Genomic DNA, 24,029 nt, shown 5'->3' on the forward strand with positions numbered 1-24,029 from the left:
AGACATTCCCCCGCCCCCTCAGAAACAAAAAAACAATCAGACCAAAAATATTGCTCTGTTTCAAAGCTAATACATCAAAACAGACAAAAACAACACCAACTTTGAGGAACAATGCCTTAAAGCAGCACCACGCTTTTCGTCTGTTCCCACATTTCAGGCAGAAATGTGACAGCGTCTCAAGTCAATTTCATTTCAATTCTGGTTTAATAAGATGCTATATACAATAATTTCATATCCGAGCTGTGTGAGAGCTGAACAATATTGCTTAACATCCACCTCAGACACATAATGCATTTAAGCTCTCGCCTGCGTGGCTGTGCTGAACACTGTTTTAGGAAAGATCCAAACTCTTTGTGTTTGATTTATTGCGCAAGATTATTAGGTGAGTCAGAGAAGTTATTTGTCTGCCAGTGATAAGACTTTTCTCCTTTTCTGTAGTTCAGCTACCGTGCAAACGCAGCTTGTTTCAGATGTTTTTTGCCTGCCTTCGAGTCAGCATAGGGCAGCGATCCGCACGAGGCGTGGGGCACTGTGAGCACATGCAGGTGCAGATAAAAAGATGTCACCTCTCCTGTGAAGCCCAGCAATCTGATGGATCACGTACTGTAGGTGCTGTAAATCCTGGGGGACTGGGTGGATTTTCTGGGCATCTTCCTCTAGGCTTTCTTCACCAGCAAAACAACTTAGGAGAGCAGAAAAAATTCTTTAGAATATAAGAATCGGAGTTACCTTTTAACGGAGAACGTTTTGGTCTTTTCATTCAAACTTCATTAGGGGGGACCAGGAGAACTCATTCCGCACTGAACAGGTCTCTTTATAACAGGGAACAACTGCATCTCTTCCACCCAGTGGAAGAACAAGAACATACAGTCAGAATGGGCATGTCTGCAACCGAGAGGAGGCCTTTCTCCCCATCTGGCCAGCAGCCATGTCACCCTGCAGCTCCCAGCTCCCAGCTGGCAGTCCACTGGAGCTCAGCAGGTCTGAACCTGGCCAGTACCTGAAGGGGAGACTCCCGGGGTAAAACTAAGGCTGCTGCTAGAAGAGGTGTTAGTGGGGCCAGCAGGGGGCGCTCAACCTGTGGTCCGTGTGGGTCCTGTTGCCCCAGTGTAGCGACGGGGACACTATACTGTAAACAGGCGCTGTCCTTTAGATGAGATGTAAAACCGAGGTCCTGACTCTCTGTGGTCATTAAAAACTCCAGGGTGTTTCTCGAAAAGAGTAGGGGTGTTACCCCCGGTGTCCTGGCCAAATTTCCCAATTGTCTTTACCAATCATGGCCTCCTTATAATCCCCTCTATGAATTGGCTACATTACTCTGCTCTCCTCCCCACTGATAGCTGATGTGTGGGGAGCGTTCTGGCGCACTATGGCTGCCGTCGCATCATCCAGGTGGGGCTGCACACTGGTGGTGATGGAGGGGATCCCCATTACCTGTAAAGCACTTTGAGTGGAGTGTCCAGAAACACGCTATATAAGTGTAAGCAATTTTATTATTATTATTATTATTATTATTATCCAAACTGCTTGATAGTTAGTAGCTAACTAATCCAAGGATCTGAGCTGGCTGTCAGGGCATCGGCTCAAATAATAACAAGGCTGTGGAGCTTGTTCCACACTCCTGCCACTCTTTGTGTCTCGAGCCTTGCATCTGTTCCTGTTGCTTTTATTTTGTACTGGGAATGCACCTGTGCTCTACTACAGTGCTCAGGGTGTTACACTGGCTATGCTGTGCTTACAAAACAACAGTTGCTTTTGACCTTTTGCACACTGACCTACCCTGGCCAGCAGGTGTGCAAAGGTTCTAGATGAATTAACTGAGACCGAAAGGGGGCAGGACTACAATCAGCCACTGAGCTAACAAAGTGAAGCACCGAACCACAGAAGAGCCAGTGCTTTGGTTTATGGCTGTATGCACTATATATGTGTGTACATATTGTATGTAATGAACAGCACCTAATACATGACCTGGGAAGCAGAAAAAGGGCAAAGTTCAACTTGAAGTCCAACTTGAAGTTCCCTGACAGCTAAGGAAAACAAATTAAAATTACAGTCGTGTCTACATCACGCAAGTGTACATAACGGGGAAAAAAAAAGATTAATCGGGATTTACCGTATGAGATTTTGTCAGGATGATGAAAAGCTCGGGAAAGATAACATCAGTAATGAGATTTTATCCAATTAGTGGGCCAAGACTGTTCCCCGTAAAAACAGCCATGACGCAGCCACTGGAAACGAATGGCACCTATTACACTCAATTAATGGTTTTTGCTGGCAGCACTTAAAATAAGATAGAATGGTTGATTTTGTTATGTTAGAGAGGCGACTGCGGTGGCTTCAAAAATTTTATTTGTGATTCATCTAAAGCAAAGTCACTGCAAAATGAAATCACAATGCAGTTTACATTTACGGACACCTTTTGGAAAAAACAGTCACCCAGGGTAAGTACGAAATAAAATACTAAATAAAGAGCACATTCATTTTCACGCCGGTTGTGACCCACTGAATGGAGAAGGGGAGTGAGGGACGTGATGTCTTCTGTCCTAGTTGTCCAGTGCAGAATGTCTTGCCCTGCAATAAACATGTGCACATCCTCCTGGCTCTGAGCAGGACCCGCTGCTCTTCGATAATGGAAAGCAGAGAAATAGAGGTCTCGGGCCCTAGACGCACTACAACACCACTTAACTGTTTTTAACCGTTAAGACAGCGAGAGGCTGGAGTGCAGATTAATCCTTTTTTATTGTAAACGCGCTGTGATGTGGCACAAGGCCTGAGGAGCAGGACAAGTGGCTATGACTCTCTGCGGGTTAGGTGACCGTTACATGATATCGCTGCTGGATTTGTCCTCTTCAGAGGGCTTGGCCGCGCAGGGAGAGGAGCACAGGGCTGCTCGTCTCGCCGGCCACAGCCCGTTGTGACAAACGCTCACCCTGCCACTGCTGTGCAGAAGGTCTGCTCCTTTTGATGTCTTTGGTCCTGCTGCTGGGTCTGCTGCTTCCCACTTCCACACAGGGACACAGGGAAGGCTGGAATCTGCAGGCGTGCAACGTCAGCTAACAGGAAAGGAACACACTGGATGTACAATCATTCCTTACACTTAAAGAGCTGTGGTATTTTGATATCTGATATTTTGTAATAACAATTCCTTACAGTTCTATAGCTCTTTTCTGGACACTCCACTCAAAGCGCTTTACAGGTCATGGGGATCCCCTCCACCACCACCAGTGTGCAGCATCCACCTGGATGATGCTCCAGTACACTCCCCACACACCAGCTCTCAGTGGGGAGGAGAGCAGAGTGATGATGCCAGTTCAGAGAGGGGGATTATTAGGAGGGCATGACTGGTAAAGGCCAGGAAGGAATTTGGCCAGGACACTGGGTTGACACCCCTACTCTTTTCAAGTTGTAGGGTGATATAGCTATAGTAAGTTTGTATCATTGCAAACTAACAACAAGACTCATCACAGACACTCGCTTCCTCAAATAAACAGCCACCTGGTTTTTAGCCGTGGACCTCTGCCATCAGTAACACTCAGATGTCACCAGGCTTTGCCCCAAGACTCTAATCCAGACACCAACGATCTAAGAAAAACAGGAGCAGGCACTGGAAGAAGGGCAAATCAGCTGTCTCCTTGGCCCTGAAATCTGGTTCGAGCCCTTTCCTCAAAAGATCCCAGCAATCCCAGCTTGTCTCCGGCCCTCCGTGCTGGTCTGTGCACTGAGGAACGCTCACAGTGCAGACACATTCTGCCTCAGCGCAATTCTCCACACTGAGCCTCAACTCCAGGCTGAGTCTGAAGAGTCTATCATTTGCACTATCCTCCCATGTTAATTGGTTCTAGGCTTGAAAAGGTCTGTGTTTGCATTCCACACTACAGGCTCATGCTTTTCAGTCCTGGGATGGGTGTCTAGAAATACTGACTGATTATGGTATCATTTCTCTTGTGGTGAAAACGACTACAATGCAGTAAAGACTGAAGTGTAGCAATTCTGCAGAAGTGCTAATTCTGGCATTTTTGTTCTACAGCAACCAAAGGCATTCTTCATGCAACCTCATCCACAAGTCAAGAATTACTGTTCACAAGTCTCCTTTTTCATCAATATCAATTTTTCAGCAGTATCTATTTAATCACAGTGCAGGAAGATTTTGTCATCTTTTGGCTACAAAAAGCACAAACGTAGCCCAGCAGCCAATAATTTAGATTTATCAACCTCACGAACACATCTGGGAAACACTACTAATGCTTGGATGACCAGGTCACTCTCATTTACGGCTCGTTTCTTAAGATTTTATTTAGATCTTTCAACGCACACAATCATGAAGTATTCATAACATTTTACGGCTCATATTTTATTGATGTAAGCTGCTGAAATGAAATAAGATGTAAGCTGCGCAAATGAAATAAGATCAGGTCTTAAAAAATGAGAAATAACACAAATTAAAAATTAATTGCATATAACTAGCACTTCGCATAGAATCCCAAAGTGCTTTACATAGAGAAAGGGACCCACGTCCTTCACTTCTGAGATGAAGCCCCCACCAAGGTGACACACAGCCGCCCCACTGCACAGCAGAGCGAGAAACTGCTGCACCGGCTGAAGGGGACCCAGGCTGAGCTCAGTGCGTGACTCAGCTAGGGAACAGAGGTAAATACCCCTCGTCTGATAGACAGTGCTGTATGATCTTTAACGACCAGATACCCAGGACTGCTGTTTAACATCTCATCAGAGGGAAAGCATGACCTATACCACCGTGTGCTCTATCACCATACTGTGGTACTGGTTTAATTCTGTTCCAGAGGGAAAAGTGGGAACAGTGCCACCTACTGGTCCATCTACGCAGCAACTCAACTTTCCTTTGAGGTCTTTCATCCTAGCCAAGCCTCGCTTAGCTTCTAAAATCAGAGGAGGTGATGCTATGAGATGATAGGAGAACTTGTACACGTACTCGGTTTAACAAGGCCATGCGCACTTCGGTCATCCACACACTGGCTGATTCAGGGTGCCAAGCGGAGCCAGACGCCTGCAGTAAAAGCAGAACACAGGAGCTGCTGAATCAGGGGTGGGCCAAAGCACACTGTCAAGGACACGGAGCAGGCAGTTGAATCTGATTCGTAACTGCAACCGGACGTTTTATTTTAATTTTGCGTCCTCGCCAGTCTCACCCAAATCCTTGAGCGGCAGCACTTGCTCTGTCTCGGGACTCGGGGATGACAGACGGTGTTTGGCGCCAAGAGCCCCCAGCCGGCCGGGCTCTGCAGCTCCTCATCTGCTTTGTGTCCCCCGGCGCCAAGGCCCGTCCGCGTGCATGAATCTGAACATGGGCTTCAAGGACCCGGCAGTGACTGGATCCAGCAGGAAGAGAATTTGGCAGGTTGGATGAATCCCTCAAGCCTCCTGCTAAAAAAGGTGCTGAGTGTGGAAAGCGGATCAGTCCGTCTTTGCTTCCAGGACAGCACTTCTCTGACGTGAGTGTCAGGGGAAAGAGACAACAGCTGGGCAAGGTGCCTGGGTACATGGGAAACTGAAGCTGGATTTGTAATCAAGCGATAGACACTCATGCCAAGTGGCATCTACAGGGCTGAGTTGCATTAAGCGTCTTCAGTGTGATAAATGAGACAAGATACCTTGTATCTTAAACAAGTTAATTAACAAAAACACCTTCACTGCCACCTGCTAGGAAGACTGATAATTATGCTGCGGTTTTATAATCTTTACTGCACTTAAGAAAATGAAGGAATAAGATCATCTGATTGCCAGTGTCTGCATTCTGAATATTTAATTCTGTGCATCGTTCCTCAAAACAAGGTAGAGAGCATGACAGATGGCATTTGCTGGAGTGAATTTAACTGCTGGCAAACCCTGGAATTCCTCAACAATTCCGACTCTCCCAAACATCATCGCAGGATCCTCCCAGCCCACATTGACAGGACTGAACAGGGTCCTTATCCATCCTCGCTCCGCATCATCATCCCTCGTCTCCTAAACCACTCCTGGTGTCACAGGGGTCTTTAGATTACCAAACAGATATTCATGAACCCAAAGGATGTTATAAATATTAAAACGCTATTACCACAGTCAAAACAGCCAGACAAGAAATACATTATCGACATGCAAAATGAGCCGCCTCCATAAATCAGGCAGGGAAAAACAACAAAAAGGTGCAGCTTTCTGTGAAGCAAGAGGAAGGCAGTTTGCACACACAACAGTGACAGGCATGATTCAAAAATACTGTCAAAATATTGCAAGAAATCAAACAAACAATCCAATCCAAACAAACAATCTTACTTGTTCATATATGAGAGGGGAATGTCTTTAAGTATGCACTTGTGGAAGTCAGTTTAACACTCAACAGCTGCAAAAGGTACTTTGGAGTCAGTTTAAATGAGAACCTAAAGATTTCCTCTCACAAAAATGACTAGTAGGCCCTGCTTTTTATTGACCAGGATTTGTTTTCCAGTGGGAGAGAAATGCGAGCGTTTAGCGCCTGGCTCTTGATTTGACAGCTCATTGGCAGGCACGAGACAGCTGGTTTTTTTACTGCGGCCTTTGACGGCGAGCAGTCATTTGCAAACCGCATTTGAGGACGGGGAATGTTGAACGTCTGAACTGAGCGAGCAGAGGACTCCGAGGTCTGAGAACAGAAGCAAAGCCTTTGAGCTTGTCTGGGTACTTTGATTTAATGCAAATGTGACCCGTATGACAGTGGACTAGGGTAGCCTTTGCCCACAGTTGCACAGAAAAAGCACTCGACTCGATCAGTGTGTCGCCCAAGAGCTCGGGGCCAATGAAGGTAAAACATCACAGAGATGAGGGTCAGGGGCCCCTTCACTTCCAATGGAACATTAATAACAAGGTTGGCAGGTGGATTCCACTACTCTTCTTATCACAACAATCATTTTACTACAGACGAAGAGCATTTTTTTTACCGCACAGAGGAGACAAGCGGCCGGTATTTGAGCCGTCTTCCTCACTGCGCCACCAGGAATCATTTTCAGCCCCAGAGGCCGGAGGTGCTGGTGCAGAATTAGCAAACAGAAAAATTCTATTACAGCCTCAAACTCAGATTCAACTCTACGCCCCACGCAGCGGAGAAAAATGAGATCATCCCCGACTTCGAAGGCATCCTGAAATCTGCGAAGTCCAGCTGTGCACAATAATTGCAGCCCAGGAAAAGACGAAACTCAACTAGTTACCATCTAGCTTGCTATTAGGCTTTTAACCAGCGGCAGCGTGAGTCTACCTCACTTTTACAGATCGCTCCCCTCAGAGCCGCACAGCAGGGTGGAGAAGAGAGTGTATACTGTCATCTTCCCCAAAGCCTTTCTTTTAGTTTCTCCAGAGACCTGAACACTGAACAGCAGGCAGTTAATAAGAACTTTCTGAGAAGAAGCAAACAGCTCTGTGATATGTACAACTGAGTAGGCTCCGGTCCTATAGTGTTCCCTGGGGAAACGGGAGAAAGTGTGCTCAGGTTTGAGCGCTCGTAAGGATAGGTGACTGGTCAGCACTTTCCCCCACTGACACTTTACTGACCCTTCCTCCATGTCAGACCTTGGCTATTGAGGACTCTCTGAAAGGAGATTCAACATCAGTCTGCAGATGCACTGTAGCTTTCTACCGATCACCAGGAAACAGCAAGGATGCCCAAGTCTCCTGAAGCCTGAGATCAGAGCGTTCTTGATCAAGAGTGGAGTGGTCAGTGCGTGCCGCCCAGAAGAACAGCTTATTAAATGCAGCATGTCTGCGGACTCTCATGGAAAGCTGACAGAGGAGTGCCTGACCCAGCAGGGATCCCTCTGTTTGCTAACTCTTTAATAGCCTGGGCTTGCTGGCTGCCAATACGCACGGCTTCTTCAAGAGCCCCTGTCTCGGGGACCTTATGTCACTGTCATATAGTGTTTATCTGCAAGTAGAAAGCTACAGCTATAATACTGTAAATAATTTCTCTCTCACTCTGTCTCTTTTGCAGAATCTTCAGAATAGCATTTATATCCCTCACAAAAAAAAGCTCCCCTGGGGGTTTGTTTGTGGTGTCCTTTCAAAAAACTGCCCTTCATTTCCCCAATAAACCACACAAAGGGCAAGCAGGACTGAATCACGCTGTGATGATTAAGGAGATAAGGAATGGCCTTTTCGGTGCTATATTCTTCTTTGCAAAACAAGCCTTTTTAATTTGCATAGCAGCTATGGAAAAAAATAACCAAGACTGTGTAAATGTGTTTTTTCTCTTTATCATCTTTTCAGTTCAAAGAATGGGAATAAATCACAAATGCACAGCTTCTAAAAGTTTCTCTCTGCAGCTGCTGTGCTTGCCTCACAGTGCTGTCTTCCAGACAGATGACTAAACCAGACACACGCGTCTCCAACGAAGGGGTTCAGACCCACAAGACACGTTCTCAGACGAGAAGGTGACAACGACAGGCGGTGACGTGGAGTAAAGACTATGCTACAGAACTTGTTTTTTTTCTTTGCACACTCCCAGTCTATATGACTGGTCTTTCACATCAGTCTGTACCTCCTGCTCTGTTTCTTAGGACCTTTCTGGCTCAGTAGGTCTAGAGGTGCCACAGGTCCCCCTTCTACACTTCCCAGAATGGGCCTGGCACGGGCTCCCCAAGACAGACTGCTTAGCCAAGCAATGACATCCATTCACATGGAACAGGCAGAGGTCAGCCCACAGGCGGCACATCTTTCACCGAGCTTGATGGTGTCTCTGGAAAAAACAGGATCAGCTGGTATAGTCGGTGAAGGGCAGACCTACTGGTTGTTAGTGAAGATCTGGGGCTTGGTGAAGAGTAAGAGCAAAGAGTGGAGTTGAAAGAGTAAGAGCAAAGACTGGAGTGGAAGTGAAGCTTATATCGATTCCGATTGAGAGACAGTACAGTAGTATAACGGTACAGTGTCTGGCTGTGTTAGTGCATAGTGATTAGTCAAGTGCATGTTAAGAACTGGGTGAGTTTAGCAGGTTGGGTACTCCAGTGCCTAGGGAATAAGGAAGACCGAGATACAAAGAATAAGTAAGAAGACCTATACGCGATGAGCATGTACAGTAATGACTAATGAAGACAGAGTGAGAAGAGTTAGTGAGAAAATCTAGTGATTTGTGTGCATCGCCACAATCCTGAATTGAAGAGAACGGCGCAGAGTTCCCTGAAGTCAGAGCTGGGATCCCGGAAGGGGTCTGAAAGAAGAAGGACAAACTTCAAACGCTGGAGGGCTAAGCCAGTTGTCGTGCCTGTGAAACGGGCACAGCCTCAGAGACCGGGTGGCTGCTCTCTGACTTGTTGAGGTATGACTGCAAAAGCAGCGTGCTAGCGCACCCCCAGAAATGAAGACAAAATGAGTAATACACATACCCAACCCAGGCTCTCCTGGACATCCTGCTGTAGGTGACCAGAGCAAAGAGATAATCCCTGCCTGTCTCCATCAGTAATGGATGTCTCTACATCTTCATTTGTGCTCCTGCAGAGCAGCTCTTACAAAGATTAACGAGGGGTTCGCCCAGCACTGTCCAGTTGCATCGATAATGAGCGCTTTCACTGGCCGCCAATGTTTGAGCTGTATGTACAGTGTGGCCTCCCAGATCTTCGCATAATCTGCTCTCTCCATGTGGTCCCAGCTACTTCCTTCAGCAGTAATGCATCAATGTAAACACACAACTGTAGGGTTTTTAATATCCAGGCACAACAGGGGTGTGCTGAAGGATTACAACACACTGGGGTGTAAGGGGCTGTTGTTACTCTGGAGGACACAGTCAGGGTTGATCGTTCCGGATCAGCATCACATTCCACCCTCTTATCAGAAGAGCCTCCTGAACGCGGCACACAAAACCCCACCGCTATAACACAGAAAAGTATGATCAACAACAACAACAACAACAACAACAACAACAACCATAATACAACTAATGATTCTAAACACATGTATCCTGATAATTACATTTAAATGTCAGGAAAATCATGTTCTTCCAATTTGACATCTCTAATTTCCAATTTATCCTTCCCACGCTAATTAGTTTTGTTTATGCAAATGAATTAGCATAATTTAATTACGTATTATCACTTATGGCATAATGAATACATCCGACATACGTGATTGCCGTTTTCAAATCCTGAAACGCCACTTCCAACATTATCTTCCCGTGCACAAGTTTCAGGCGCTTTGAATTAGCTACCCCACATTAAGGTATGAATAGCAAATAATTGTCACTTAGCTTTATTTTCACAGGCTGGCACTCGAGGCGATACAATGCAAAAGCGATTTACATTTCTATCAAACTTTTGATGTGGGCATCTTGAGGCACAGTACAACAGTGAAATGTGACTGGAATTTGTAGCCTGCTTTTGTACCACCACAAAGCCCTGCTGATCACAGCCTGAGCTGCACGCAGATATGCTGTGTTCACACTCTGGCCAGGACGAAACCTGCATTTCTGAAGAACGAATGCGATCAAAACACACCGCTAATCAAAATTCTTCAATAAATAAAATAACAGATAGACAAACCCTCAGGCATTTCTGGTATCACTGTGAGTATCAAAGTCAAAATAGAATGATTTTCATCTTCAACTTCTCTTTTGTTCTTTCTTAAAGCATTTTAGAAGATAAGCTTGATGTTTAGTAAACCACTGAGTTACAGGCACCAGGCTTCTTAAAACAATTGCGATGATCTTATTATCTAAATTTCTCTTCTAATCTCGCCACTGATCTTAGCCCGCTGCACACTCCACTACAGCCCCGGGATACGAAATAAGACCACCGAAGCTTATAGATTCTCACACGTGCGAATGGAGTAATGGAGGGCTTGCAGTTACTGTCCAAGCTCTAAAAAAACAGCTGATGATGCAGTATACAGTATAACGCTTACACTCCATATAATGTATACTGTACATAACCTGCAGGTGTAATATATGTGTGTTATAAACATCAAAAACGTACTTAGAAATTCCAAGACTGCTTTCTACTGTTAAAACAACTATTTATACAGCTTAGACTGGGTGAGAAGCTCTCCTTTGACAGTCTTTAACAGATCAGAACCTGATGCAGAAACCAGGTTCACAGCAATTGTGAACTGTTGTAGTCGCTTATAAATCACGTTTCCCCAACAGATCTCACTTCTCATTGCCTTGTGTGCTTGATCATTGACATCACTTATTCCAAAGCCTAAGGGCTGCTGTACAAATAAGTGTACTAAAACATCTGACGGCTCAGCCAGGATTAACTCCACAAAATGGCTAGAATTTCAGCCTGCTCTAGATCTGCCTTCACTGTACCAGAAAACAGCAAAGCAGAAAGACCAGTACAAAGCAAAATGTCTGTGTGCACATGCTGTATTAAACGCAGTTACACATTACTTTTAATTACTTTTACCGGATGTTTAAAACATCTTAAAACTGAATACCTTATGTACAGGGTGAAAACGTGAGATTTTCCTCTTTAATGTGGTTATGAGCATCACTCTGTCCAAAGTCTTTTACCGCAAGGCGCTACACGCACGCCGTGGCCTCTGTTCAAAATGCTTCTCAGTGTGTTTGAAAGTACCGCGGGGATTACAGAAGTCACACAGTCAGCACAACCCAGGAAATCCAGCGCCCAAGGTAGAACAGATGGAAAAAAATAATTTCTTCAAATAAGCGGCAGGCTCGGGAAACGGGGGCTGCTCTCCAGCCAGCGGTTTTTAATCATTTCGTGACAGCGGCTGCCGCGCCACGCTTCGGTCAAGGCCTGAGGCAAGGTCCCGCTCAGACACCGCCGCAGCAAGGACGCGAAGTGTGTGTGTGTGTGGGGAGAAACACGGAGCGCAAAACGAAACAGTCCCACCCGCTCGCCGACGGCACGCTGGGCCCGGAGAGGCCCGAGATAAGAGCAGCCGCAGCGAAGCCGAGCGGCACCAGCGAGGGAGAGGGAACCGCCGGAGCAGCGAGCGCAGCCGTGGAGGCAAAGTTTCGGAAACGCATTGCGAAAACAGAAATAAATATCAGAACTTGAGAACGCGTTTTCAGGGCACGAGTGAGCCCTGCTTTCCGGGAAAAAAGAGCAAGCGTCTTGCGGAAGGAGCTCTTTGAGGAGAGAAAGTACCCCCAGGCGCGGGGCAGGCAGGGATCGATGAGCTACGATTGGCTTGATTATTTGCGCTGTAGCTAACAGCACCCGTGAGGACACACCAAGAAGTCGACTTCAAACCCCAGTACACAAGAGTACAAGGTGACGGTGCGGCTCGTGTTTTCCGTAATTGAGATGCTAGATGTTACAAGTGGGCTGGCAGGTCCTCTGCGTATCCCATAACTCCAAAAAGTCTCCGCTGGCCCGAGGCCTGTGGTGCTGCCAGACCAGCTGCCTGGATTTCATGCTGGAACAGCCACCTCCAGTTTTCTTCTCTTCTGAGTTCAGCACAGACTCCGAAATCCTACTTCAGATTTACAAAGTCATGCATAGTTTTCGCACTTTAATACCTAGTGTATTTCCATCCATCCGTCCACTTTCTAACCTCTTGGGGGGGAGCTAGAGTTAATTTCCGGCAGGCAAGACAGGGTACATCCTGGAAGGGACGCCAGTCCATTGCCATGCACACACTCGCAACAGTTTTCCCAGAAGACCTCTTGCCAGCATGTTTTCAGGCTCAGTATCTGGAGGAAACCCACACGAACTGGAGGAGAACATACAAGCTCCACACAGAAAGCACGCCAGGTCCAGAATTGAACCCAGGGCCCTGGTGCTGTGAGACAGTGATCTTACCCACTGCACCACTATCCTGGGGTTTTATTCTATTAGAAACTGGGGTTATTAATCCTATACAACACAAGATGCGTCACCTGGTACCCCAAAATAATTCCACGTGTTCCTTTTTTTAGGTACTAAAAAAACCCCAATAACAGTCATTTTGCACAGGTTAGCAGTCATGTGTTAGCGGGGGCCTTTCAGAAGCTGATGGTTAGCTGGCCAGTCACTGTACAATACAGTGCAGTGCTGGACAGAGGCACTCTGGGAGACAGGCAGAGAATATCTAACTTGCAGTGAGCTCTGAGCAGATTTGGACACTCCTACAGCACTGAACACAAGACGGATTAGTTATACCAAGGGCATGACCTTGGATAGAAAAACCACACTGTGGAATTTTGTTGTGACACTACTTGAAATGCTTTTGGAAGGGTTTAGTCTCCTCTAGTTTTCAGTGACACCATATGTATTTACTTTTTTTAGCATTTAAAGGTCAGCGCGTCAGATACAAGTGTATAATTGGATTGAATAAGCCAGGAAAGATTTGCAGCTATTTCTTCCGTCCTGTTTTCCTGGTTGATTTGGCGGTTGCTGATGCTGTTTGCCATGTGAGAAGCGAATGTGAAAATAGAAAAGTGAGCCTGGGGAATGCACCGATTAACGTTTCGTAGAGTTCTCAGGAGGGGGATTTGTCAGAGTCTGCTTCCAGAGTTTAAGTTTTAATTGCATCTAGAGCAATTATTATTGGTTCTTTATGGAAACCTTGAAGCACTATTCCTATTAAGCAAAATGAAATAAAATACACAGCCTACACTCTCCCCTGTGTCTACTTTGATATAATATGCAGCTCAGTTTCCTTCTTGTTTTGTTTTAGTAATACTTTGCGTTTGCTGTATTTATTACTCACATTTCCCTGTTATTTCAGCAGCTTATTAGGAAAACCTAACAAGTAATACGTTTTTCCAGAAGGCTAAGATGTATTTTCTTTGCAGTGAATGTCAAGTCTGATAATGCAATGTTTTTCTAAATTGATTACTGCAATATACTTGAATTATTAAAATACAATTGCAGCTTCAAATCAGTTCAAGCTCATTCAGCCCTGCATTCACTACTGTACCTCAATATCTGGGTGGATGCATCACAATTAAAAAACGTGAAAAGGCTAGGGTTCTTTTGAAAGACCTTGAACTAATCTTATGTGCAGGGATTATGAATTAATGATAGCAACAGCCTGGCTGTGTACCAAAATTCAGGGGCACAAATTCACATGTGCCGAAGCACTGGGGCTTAACAAGGTGAGGCGTGGCACGCATCACTGGTGTATACTGAAACACTCTGAGACTGATGACCCCTTCCTGCAAAAAGGAAGGAAAGTAACAATTCTTCAAACATTCACCTCCATGCTTTTACAGGCACACAGCAGATCCAACAGGTGCTCACTTATGAAAACCATGGATCAAAGCTACTGCTTACCTACAAAGACACCCGCATAGGACTCCTAAATAGACCAGGCAAGCGAGTACTGAAATCAGAACTATGCATCCATTTCTGACTGCAAATAAAAGTCTTTGGACTGCAAGTGAACATCATTATGCATGCTCTTGTCTTCATCAGGGAAATCTTAAATCTCTAATAATTGCTTACACTTAGCAACATATACTGTAGCGCTTTTCTGGACACTTTGATTAATGGGGATCCCGTCCTCCACCACCAGTGTGTAACCCCAACTGGATGATCCACCATTATACTTAGGAAATTCAGCTATCAGTGAGGATGGATGAGCCAATTCACAGATGGGATTATTAGGAGGCCATGATTGGTAAAGGCCAGATGGAAATTTGTCCAGGACACTGGGGTAACACCTCTACTTTTCTCAAGAAACACCCCTTGATTTCTAATGACCACGAAGACCATCTGAAGACCTTTTTTATAGTATAGTGTCCCTGTCATTATACTAGGTTTCTAGGATCCACACAGACTGCAGGATGAGCACCCCCTACTGGTCCCACACCTCTTCCAGCAGCAGCCTTTGCCTTCCCCGGAGGTCTCCCATCCAGGAACTGGCCAGGCTCACACCTGCTGAGCTCCAGTGGGCTGCCAGCGGTGAGCTGGAGGGTGATATACAGTAGCTGCTAACCGGCAAAATCTGTGAAAGTTTGGCCTGATAAACCTTCTATGAATGCTTTGTCCAATTAAAATCTGCTACACAATATTGAGTCTTTGACATTTAGCACAGAGACGCTTTTATTACCTCTCTGTGACAGATGGCCTGCAATAAAGAGCAGACCAGTGGGAAAAGAGGCATCGCAAGACCATGTCAAGACAGGCGTGACTGCAAGTCACTATATGAGCACCACTGGCAAGAAATTCAAAAGCTTGGTGTGAAAAAAAGGAAAACATACAGACAGGTCACAAGCAAGGTCTCGCTTCTGATTTACAACTCATCGCAACAGTGAAGCTGTCCAGGAGCTGTTTTTCAATGCCAATGGACTTTTACCTTCAGAGTGCAGGTTGCTGACACAGTGGAGTCATGGGAAGGCAGACAGAAGTCTAGCGGTTTTTATTCTCTTTAAACCTTTATTCAAGCGCTGCACGCATTCTACTTTCATTACTCACTCCATCCATGATTAGTTTAATTAACCTCATTTCTTATTAATTGACTTATTTCCCCTCCTGCCCTGCGTATAAATACATTTTCCAGACAACGGCGTTTGGCTTGAGTACCAGCGGGTATGAGTCCTGCATGAATAAAAAAGTAAGGATTGCAAATCTAATTTCTAAATTTAAATTCCCTGTTTTACACATGAATTACAGTATATTTCTAAAGTAATTATATAGTGCTACTGACCAAACTCTATTAGAGCTGCTTTGGAAATGTTAGTAAAAAAAAACCCTAATCCCAGCCAGAGTCAGAGCCTTATCCCTAATGCTAATCATTGTTGTAGCAGTTTACAACATCATTAATAAAACTAACAGCTTGCTTATAGAGCTTTATAATGCAGACCTAAACTACTGCATGAAGTATTAAATGCTCATTATACAAAACTTTCATGTATCCTCTACCAATGTTACTACAAATATTCAGCAGTGCGATGGTGTGAAGGAGGGAAGGCACAGGCCTGACAGATCATGACAACACAAGATACGACTCGCCGGCCTCTGAAAACACCTCCGCATCTCCTGGGTAGCACATTGCAGAGCTTGCTGAAGCTAGAATTTAAAGAAATATGTTTATAGTCAGAAACATTGAACTCAATTTGCTTTAAATACACAACAAAACCTAAGAAACAAAATGCACATGCTGTTTCAGGACTGCTTGCTTAGTAGGCTGCTTTGTTGTTAAGGAAGTCGCATTTGGCTAAAGGGTCACTGACAGACATTAGGCGGAGGAGATCAGTGCTTTAGAAACCAAATTACCTGAAATTCCAGCAGGAGAGAATGGACAGATCAGAACGTTCTTTGTGAGGTTCGGGCTGGCCTGGTGTGATCTGCCCGCATGCTTACAGGGGATGAAGTTCACTGCACTGACAGGACTGCAGCTTGACACAGCCCTGCAGAAGTGCAGCGTGGGGTGTTGCTGGGGGATTCAGAGGCCTGTGAGCCCGACTGCCTGAGCTCACTGGAGGAGCCCGTTCTGCGTTCACACAGCTATCAGCTCTGAAGGCAGCCCTGAAGACATAAAAACAGTTCAGCTCCGACAGGACGCAAAACGCCCTCACATAAGGCCTTTGCAGACGCGATCAGTCACCACAGCAGGCTGCGAAGCTGCACAGGCATTTACTTTCCCTTGCAAAAGACTTCAAAACATATGGGACTGACCAAGCCTTTCTGTCGCTCCAGTGCAACCTTCTCCTCCATTTTCTCTCCAAACAATAAAACCATAAAAAATGTGGCATAGTGATCCACACACCCATTTTCTGAAGTCACCCTCTTGCTTAGCTACAATGTCTCTGCCTTCCTTATCGAGCTTAACATAGAGACTCACACAGAGGTGCATTAAATGCCAGTATAGTTCTTGCTGGAATTTCTGGGTGCATTTACTGAGGCAGGGCTAACAAACGGTTCTCCCTCTGGTCACGTGGCTGTAATTAGACTGCAGGAGTTTGCTTTCATGCTACAAACCGGATACTAAGGAACGGTACCGCTAGTTTCTGCTCGGGCACAGTCATGACTGATGGAGCATGCTATGTTTGTAAATGGGAGAGCAGGTGTGCACTTATATACGCTACACTGCAAGAGTAAAATGGGGCTGTCATTTTGACAGACATTTTCTTCCTCGATATGTATACAGCTTTATATATACAGTAACTACTCATCCTATCCGTCAATCAAATCAAGGGATGTTATGTTAAGACTGTATAGCACGCTAGTAAGACTTCATTTACAATGTTGTGTACATACACAAACACACACATTGTGTGCAATATTCTAAATGAATAAAACAATCAGAATATCGGTCACTGTGTTACAGGATCCATCCAGAGAAGAGCAAGCGGTACATTCCTCAGCTCCAAGGAAATGTCTCACACTGACAGGCCTTTAGGAACTCATGTAAGAATTCAAAATACTCTCAAGCACTGACAAAGTCAACCCGGCCCTGATTTTACGATGCTGTATAGAGGGACCAATCAGTCTAACATTTATTACATGTAAGGTAATGGAAACAAGTATTAGTGCTAGAGGATGACCTGTATGCAATGTAGAATTCTTCAGAATAAACAGTGAAACACAAATCAAAGGGCACGTGTGGAAACTTTGGAACTGCACTGTGGAACTTAACACCCAGAACTGAAGGCACCTCTTTACCCAAAGGGTGGTTGGAGTGTGGAACAAGATGCACAGCCTTGCTGTGGAAGCTCATATCCCTGTTTCTTTTGAGAAACAGCTTGAGGAGACCCTTGGATCAATTAGCTACTTCCAAATCAGCCAAACAGCCTAATTGTGTCTGTAACCTTTCTTATGTTCTGAAATTAAATCTTTGCAGAAAGTGAGAGCACATGGTCACTCTCACCTTTACACCAAACATGTACTGTAGTTTTCAAACGTGTCACAGGAACTGAATGACAAAGCTGGAGGTAGCTTTACTTTAGAACTAACCCAGGCAAAATCTCTCCAGCTCTCACCAGTTATCGCTTTAAAAACACAGGGACTCCTGGCAGGGCGAGACTGCAATTAGCAGATGTCGAAGTCAGCAAACGTGCAGGGAAATGAAAGAAAACCCACAACACTGATTTAGTTTCATTCCTGTTTTGGCATCTGGCCTGTATTTAAACATTTAATCTGAAACTTGAACAACAAAACCTCCTATACTTCAACCGCCCTTGTTTGCTTAAAGAAAACAAGCTGACAGATAATGTTACAAAAAAGAATGAAGCATTACAATCGTGTACAGCAGTCCTCTGAGTCTGTTTTATTAATCTCTGAGCATGTATTATACAAATATACAGTTTCAATGAAAAGTGTGGGGTAGGCTAAATCTGAGACTGCTGACGAATTGGTGTCTGTTACTGACTGAGGACACTGCACATCACTCCAGGAACAAGACCCACCCCAGTGTGAAACAGGACAAATGTTTAAGGCACCGCAGTGTGCACCGGACACACATCGTACCCTTGAAAAAGCTTTTAGGGAAAGACAAAAAAAAGGTCTTTAAGACACAAGACTCGGAAATGTGTAGGAACTGTTTTCACCACTAAATCGTGGGCTTTTGCAGCTGCAATACAAACAACACCCAGGGAATTGTCTAAGAAGGAGACAAACTCCCACAAATAAAACTAAATCAAAGGAAAACCCTCATCGTTTGGATCCTGGCAATCAGATGCAGCTTAGCTATCTCGCTTTTCAAAGACGGATTTGTTTTCCGAAAGCATTTTCGATCTTATTCTGAGTAGGATACTTAACGTTGCGATGTCTTGTCTGCAGGCTGTTTGGGCCCCCTGTTTCCTACAGTTGTATTTTTAGACGCAATACATTTTGTTTAAATTATGCATTTTTGACATTTCAGAATTGTGCTGGGAAAATGGAGTAAGTGATAGTCATAAAAAGAAAAGAAAAAACGTTTCGCTTTTAAGCTCAGCTTGAGCCCTTCAGATTTACACAGCCCGAACACTAAGAACTTCCTTGTTTGCTTAAATAGAAAAACTGCAGAAAACTGCAAGCACACAGTCACACTAGAGACTAAACACTTCTCTCTCTCTCCAATTTTTGTGTTACCCCCTCATGGGATCACATCAGCATAATGGTGCGTTTCAGAATTAAGTAGAAAACGAACATTTAAAGACAGTTCAACCTGCTGCCCAGGAACAGCAGCAGTGAAACAAAAGCTCTAGTTAAGAATTCAGAACATGTCTTCCTTCTTACAGAATGAAGCAAGTTTCTTTCTTATTTTATTAAGTTTACTGAAAAAAAGTAGGTGTTATGTAGAGAGAACATTGTGGAGCCATGGAGTCTGCTAACCAGCTCTGGATGTCTAATTGAGAGGTTGCGGGTTCACATCTCAAGGGGGGGCAGTGCTGTGAAACTTGAGCAAGCCAATTCATTTAAGCTGCCTACTGTGTAAAAGAATGGAAATGTTAGTTGAATAGGATACCCAAATAATGAGTAATTATCTATCATTAAATAAAAAAAAACAGACTGCAATCAGCTTCTGATCTGAACTAGGCTTCACTGCTTTCAAAAATACCAACTCAGGGTTCCTGCTTTGTGACCTCTGGGGAGATGGTGTGAGAAAAAGCACCGATGGGCCCCGTTGATTCCCAAACGAGGGAGAATGGATAATGTAGAAAATACGTTTTCCGAAATAAGAGAAAGCAATTTGTCTGTGTCACTGACACAGACGGCAGCAGCCGGTGTAGCGGAGCTCGTTTGGGCACGGTGACGTCATCGCCCTCCCTGCGCGTAGCAGGGACCTCAGCCGCCTGGGCTGGGGGAGGGAGGTCTCCTTTAGCTCACTCGGCTGGTTCCCAGTTGCATTACGCCAGAGACCCGGGTTCGCGCCCAGGTGATGCGGGACGAACCGGCGGAGTGGAGCGGCGAGGGCACAACGGTCAGGCCGGCAGATCTGAGGATCTGATCGCATCCTGCTGTCTCCTGAAAGAAAGGTCCCGGAGATCTAGCTGCAGCTGAGAACCTTGTGCCAGACACCCTCCATGCTTTGTGTGAAGCTGAATCTCCTATTTCAGTCCTGGAAGTACCTCCTTGAAACTTCCTCTTGTGTCCTCTGATCCTTTCTCCAGCCTGAAGCAGTTTTTTGTGTAGATTTGCTACTTCCCGGGATTTTGCACACTTACTTCAGTGCCCTTCCTGCCCCCTCTTTTCATTGAAGAGGCTTGGGTGTGTAGTGTGTGGCACAGGGAAAGCACATGGGCCTGTACTTGTACGTTTCATCTGCGCTGCCTGGCTTAACTTCCCACTGGGAACGACGTGCACAAGCATGGAAGCTCTCCTGCAAACCCCACTGTCTTCACAGAAGGAGTGGGCTGGGAGAGAAGGGGAACTGCACAGCTCAGCGAGGCAGAAGCCATCCTCCCACACACTCACCCTTCAGGCTGCTGTAGGAGATCCCTGCTCCGAGGCACTCTGTTACAGAGGGATCATACACAGCCACTGCAAAGGGCCTACAAACTCTCAATTCACAGGCGCAGACTTACACTTTGGGCAAAAACCAGACAGAAAATTCAGGTGTGAAATTTAAAGGTTTAATGAAAAACAAACAGTTACTTTAAAAAGAAATGCGAATGAAGCATTTGTAATTTAACAAATTAGAACCAATCTGTTTGTAAGGTGAATTTTGAAAGGCACCTACTCTATAGGCACAATGCTAATGCTACAAACAGCCTGCGGTGCTGTGATCACAAAGGCCGAGAGCTCTTGTGATTTTCGTTTGAATTCAGGCCCGCTTTCCTGTATCACTTTACTCGACTCTGTGCTCCAGTTTTGCAGCGCTGGGTTTCTGATTGCATGAGCTCGACAGGATCGATACCAGCCCACGTTTTAAATAACCTCCATCATGAAAGAATTGATTCTCGCAGAAGATAAATAAGTAAATCTTCGGTCTCCACTTCCACGGCCTCCTGGAAGCAGCGCGACGTGCATCAGTCTGATCTGTTCTCACAGCCGCCCTTCCCTCCCCGCCGTCAGGCTCACTGCGCCGGGGCAATTAACAGCATTAGCAAACCGCACAGCGCTCTAATCAAGAGCATGGGATTACGAAAAATTTAAGCAGTTCAATGTGTTAAAAAAAAAATCACTCCGCATCTTAACTGAAGCTCCCAGCTCTTTGATGTTATTTCTAGGTGCTGCTCAAATCAAGTGCCCTCAGTTTTGCAAATCCTGATTTGGAATCCTGCTGCGAGATCTTGTATAATAGGATTACAGAAAAGTAAAAAATCCTGCTGAGCACTGTGTATGGTTTATAAGTGTACATATGTGCTGTTCCATTATCTACTTGGAGAGCTTTACATTGCATTCAGATATTAATAAATTACATAGCAACCTTCATTTTTCAATTAAGTGGATACAGTACATGTTACATATATAGGGAAACAGACCTCTATTAAAACAAAATCTCCGGTGCAATAATAATAAAAATAACAAAAGGACAAAACTTAAAAGGTGATATGATATAATGTGATATATTACAGTATGTTCAGAATATATAACCTTTAGCAGCAACATTTCATTGTTCACATAACAACAATAAAGCCTTCATAACACTTTCTGTTGAAATCGGAAATCATAATCCCCAATAACTCCTCAAGCGTCCTGAGCCTCCTGCGAATTATACAGTGACAAACGAGTTTCAGCAATCGGTCTTGATCAGCTCAGTTTACAGTCCAGCTCATCCTCTCGGCCTGATTGGTGCTTTGTCTGTGTGATGCGTCATGACGAAAGGAGTACAGTTACACACTATCAGAACCACATCAGGCATCCATCTGCTATCTAAGCAGGGAGGGATCAGACTGGCCGACTGTGAGATTATGGCGACAGTGGTTTGATTCTGATGCGCTAATCAACAGATGATCCTCGTTCCCACAGGTGAAGCAGAGAACCCGTTTCAGAGAAATATTTCTCCTGTCACGTACAGTCCAGTTATATGAGTAATGGCACCACCGACTCCCCACTGGCCCAGTTCCACCGCAGACAGGGGTCGGAGAAAAGGAAGGGAAGATTAGACCCCAAGCCTACGCGGGGAAGACTTCTCCCAGTTTTGTTTTGGAGGAATGAGGACCAGCGCACTCCAACTGCAACGCCAAGGCCAGGGAACCCAGGCAAGATCACGCTAGGAAAATTAATTACCGCAAACTCATTATTTGTATCTGGAGATGGTAAAATAGCTAATGAGCTCTGAACCGGAGCCATGGAGCCAGAAAATTAAGCACAGATATCATTACCTCAGCAATTTCAAAATCGAGGACGGATGGCGGGAGAACATGGAAAGTCCATAAATTGCACAGCATCAGTGACACTGCTGTGCTGCTCAGAGAAGATAAGATCACTTTATTGGCCATATACTGTACAATCTCTTGTATTAGGAATTCATCCTTTCACATACCCCAGCTTGCTCTCCATGAGACACACAGACAGGGAGAGAAGCTGGGGGTCACAGCACAGGGTCAGTCATTGTACAGCGCCCCTGGAGCAGCTGGGGTTAAGGGCCTTGCTCAGGGGCCCACAGGAGTAGGATTCCTCTCCTGGCTGCAGGATTTGAACCTTCCAGCCACAGGCGCAGATCCTTAGCTACAGAACCACCACTCTGCATGAAGATATGTGGAATGTGAGCAAATACCATTTCTCAGGTGTTAAAGGAACCTTTTCATTGTTATTTTAAATCAATCAATCGAGCAGTTCTTGGGATATGCATGTGCTAGGGGTGTATGCGTATAAATATTTCAGTATGACAGCCTGATCTGCTTGCCCTAATTTGCCTGGATGGCACTTATTTAACAGTTAATTAATAAAATCACAAAAATGCCTGCCCTGTTCTAAAACAATGTTTTTAGTATTGCAGCTTATTTTTGTTTGGGAAAACAAACAAAACAAATTGTTCACAAGAAGAAAACAAACAACCGAGCAATCCTCAGCTGAAGGCTTTGGCCATGAAATCCCAAAGACAGGTTTGTGAACTCCAACCTGCGCTGAAGAGTACAGCAGGCATGCAATCCCGAGCCTTGACACAGAACACTGGGAAAAAAAGCCCTTGTAGTAACGATCAAAGCAAAAGCACAAAGACTCCATCAGCCCAAGACCTTCACCAGCGCTATTAAGGCAATGAAAACACATCAGTCTGAGCAGAGAGAGGCTGATGGGTGACTGCAGGAGAGGAGGGTGTCCAGCTATCCTTCAAGGACTGTCTTGATGAGGTTCTGGGATCGATAAGCCAATAACAGCCGAGCAGGGACAAATAACTTTTACTTCTTCAGAGCGTTTTCTAAGGTCTCCATTCCTACGGAGGCAAAAAATGGCAACACCGTTAAGGACAACAGCAACAAACCAGTTAGAAGTGTTGCTTATTGCTGCCAGCTTTAAATTTGACTCCTGAATGCACTCTTGCAAAATGCTGCTCTTACTGTATGCTATTCTTACAATACGCCATGCAGTACGTGACAATACATAAGCACAGCTTCAGGGATCGTATAAAGATTCAGTTCTTTTGAGTACGCTGAAAGCAAGAGTATTACCGACTTCGTTCTCCTGAAAGTGTCACTTTCTGCAGGGGGTCTCACTCGCTCTCTCCTTTGGGCTGAACCTTGAATATTGGCTTCTGAGCCAGTATGTTTACATCTATACACAAACACACCGGGACAAAGTACCAGATTTGAAAAGAAAAGAGAGATTCTTTACAAGAGAGCGTCTTTGGAATGAATATCTGTAGGCAATTTAACTTGAAGCATACAAACTTTTTTTCCCTTGTGGCTGGGTAATGTCTCTTTTTTTTCTGTAGCACTGTTAACAGCTTTTTTTCCCCAAGACTACTGAAGTCTCTTGTCAGAGGTACAGTATACCATTAATAATGGGAGCAATTAAAATCAATAAAGGAAAGCAAGCCTTCCTCTCTTAAACGCACAGTCCCATGTCATTCATGTTTGCCTTATGTTAAATATAACAATTATTCTATTTTTTCTGCAAGCTACTGCGAAATAATTTAAGAGTGATATCTATAGATCTCTTAATATCTGTATGTATTAAAGCACTGAACACAGATCACTATTCCATACAGTCTTAATATTGACTCCAGCTGGAATTCTGCCCTTTTTGCAGGCTCGCTCCAGCGTGTTGGAGTTCCTGTTGAATTGGGGAGAAATGAGCGAC

At 44.9% G+C, this 24,029-nt stretch overlaps 2 long non-coding RNA genes across 2 annotated transcripts in view; both read right to left on the minus strand.

Moving 5' to 3' along the window:
* Positions 1-2,506: 2,506 nt before the first annotated feature.
* LOC138237891 (uncharacterized) lies at positions 2,507-5,535 on the minus strand. The gene is made up of 3 exons (XR_011189214.1): positions 5,166-5,535; positions 4,949-5,023; positions 2,507-3,053 (listed from the first exon to the last, which is right to left on the minus strand). It is a non-coding gene; the product is annotated as an uncharacterized lncRNA (long non-coding RNA).
* A 14,867-nt stretch (positions 5,536-20,402) lies between these two features.
* The window catches only part of LOC138237890 (uncharacterized), a 37,885-nt gene continuing 34,258 nt past the window's right edge, over positions 20,403-24,029 (minus strand). Inside the window, exon 4 of the long non-coding RNA XR_011189212.1 lies at positions 20,403-23,163. This is a non-coding gene — a long non-coding RNA (uncharacterized lncRNA). The remainder of the gene's footprint in view (positions 23,164-24,029) is intronic.

Source organism: Lepisosteus oculatus, chromosome 3 (assembly GCF_040954835.1).
Source record: "Lepisosteus oculatus isolate fLepOcu1 chromosome 3, fLepOcu1.hap2, whole genome shotgun sequence".
Lineage (NCBI taxonomy): Eukaryota > Metazoa > Chordata > Actinopteri > Semionotiformes > Lepisosteidae > Lepisosteus > Lepisosteus oculatus.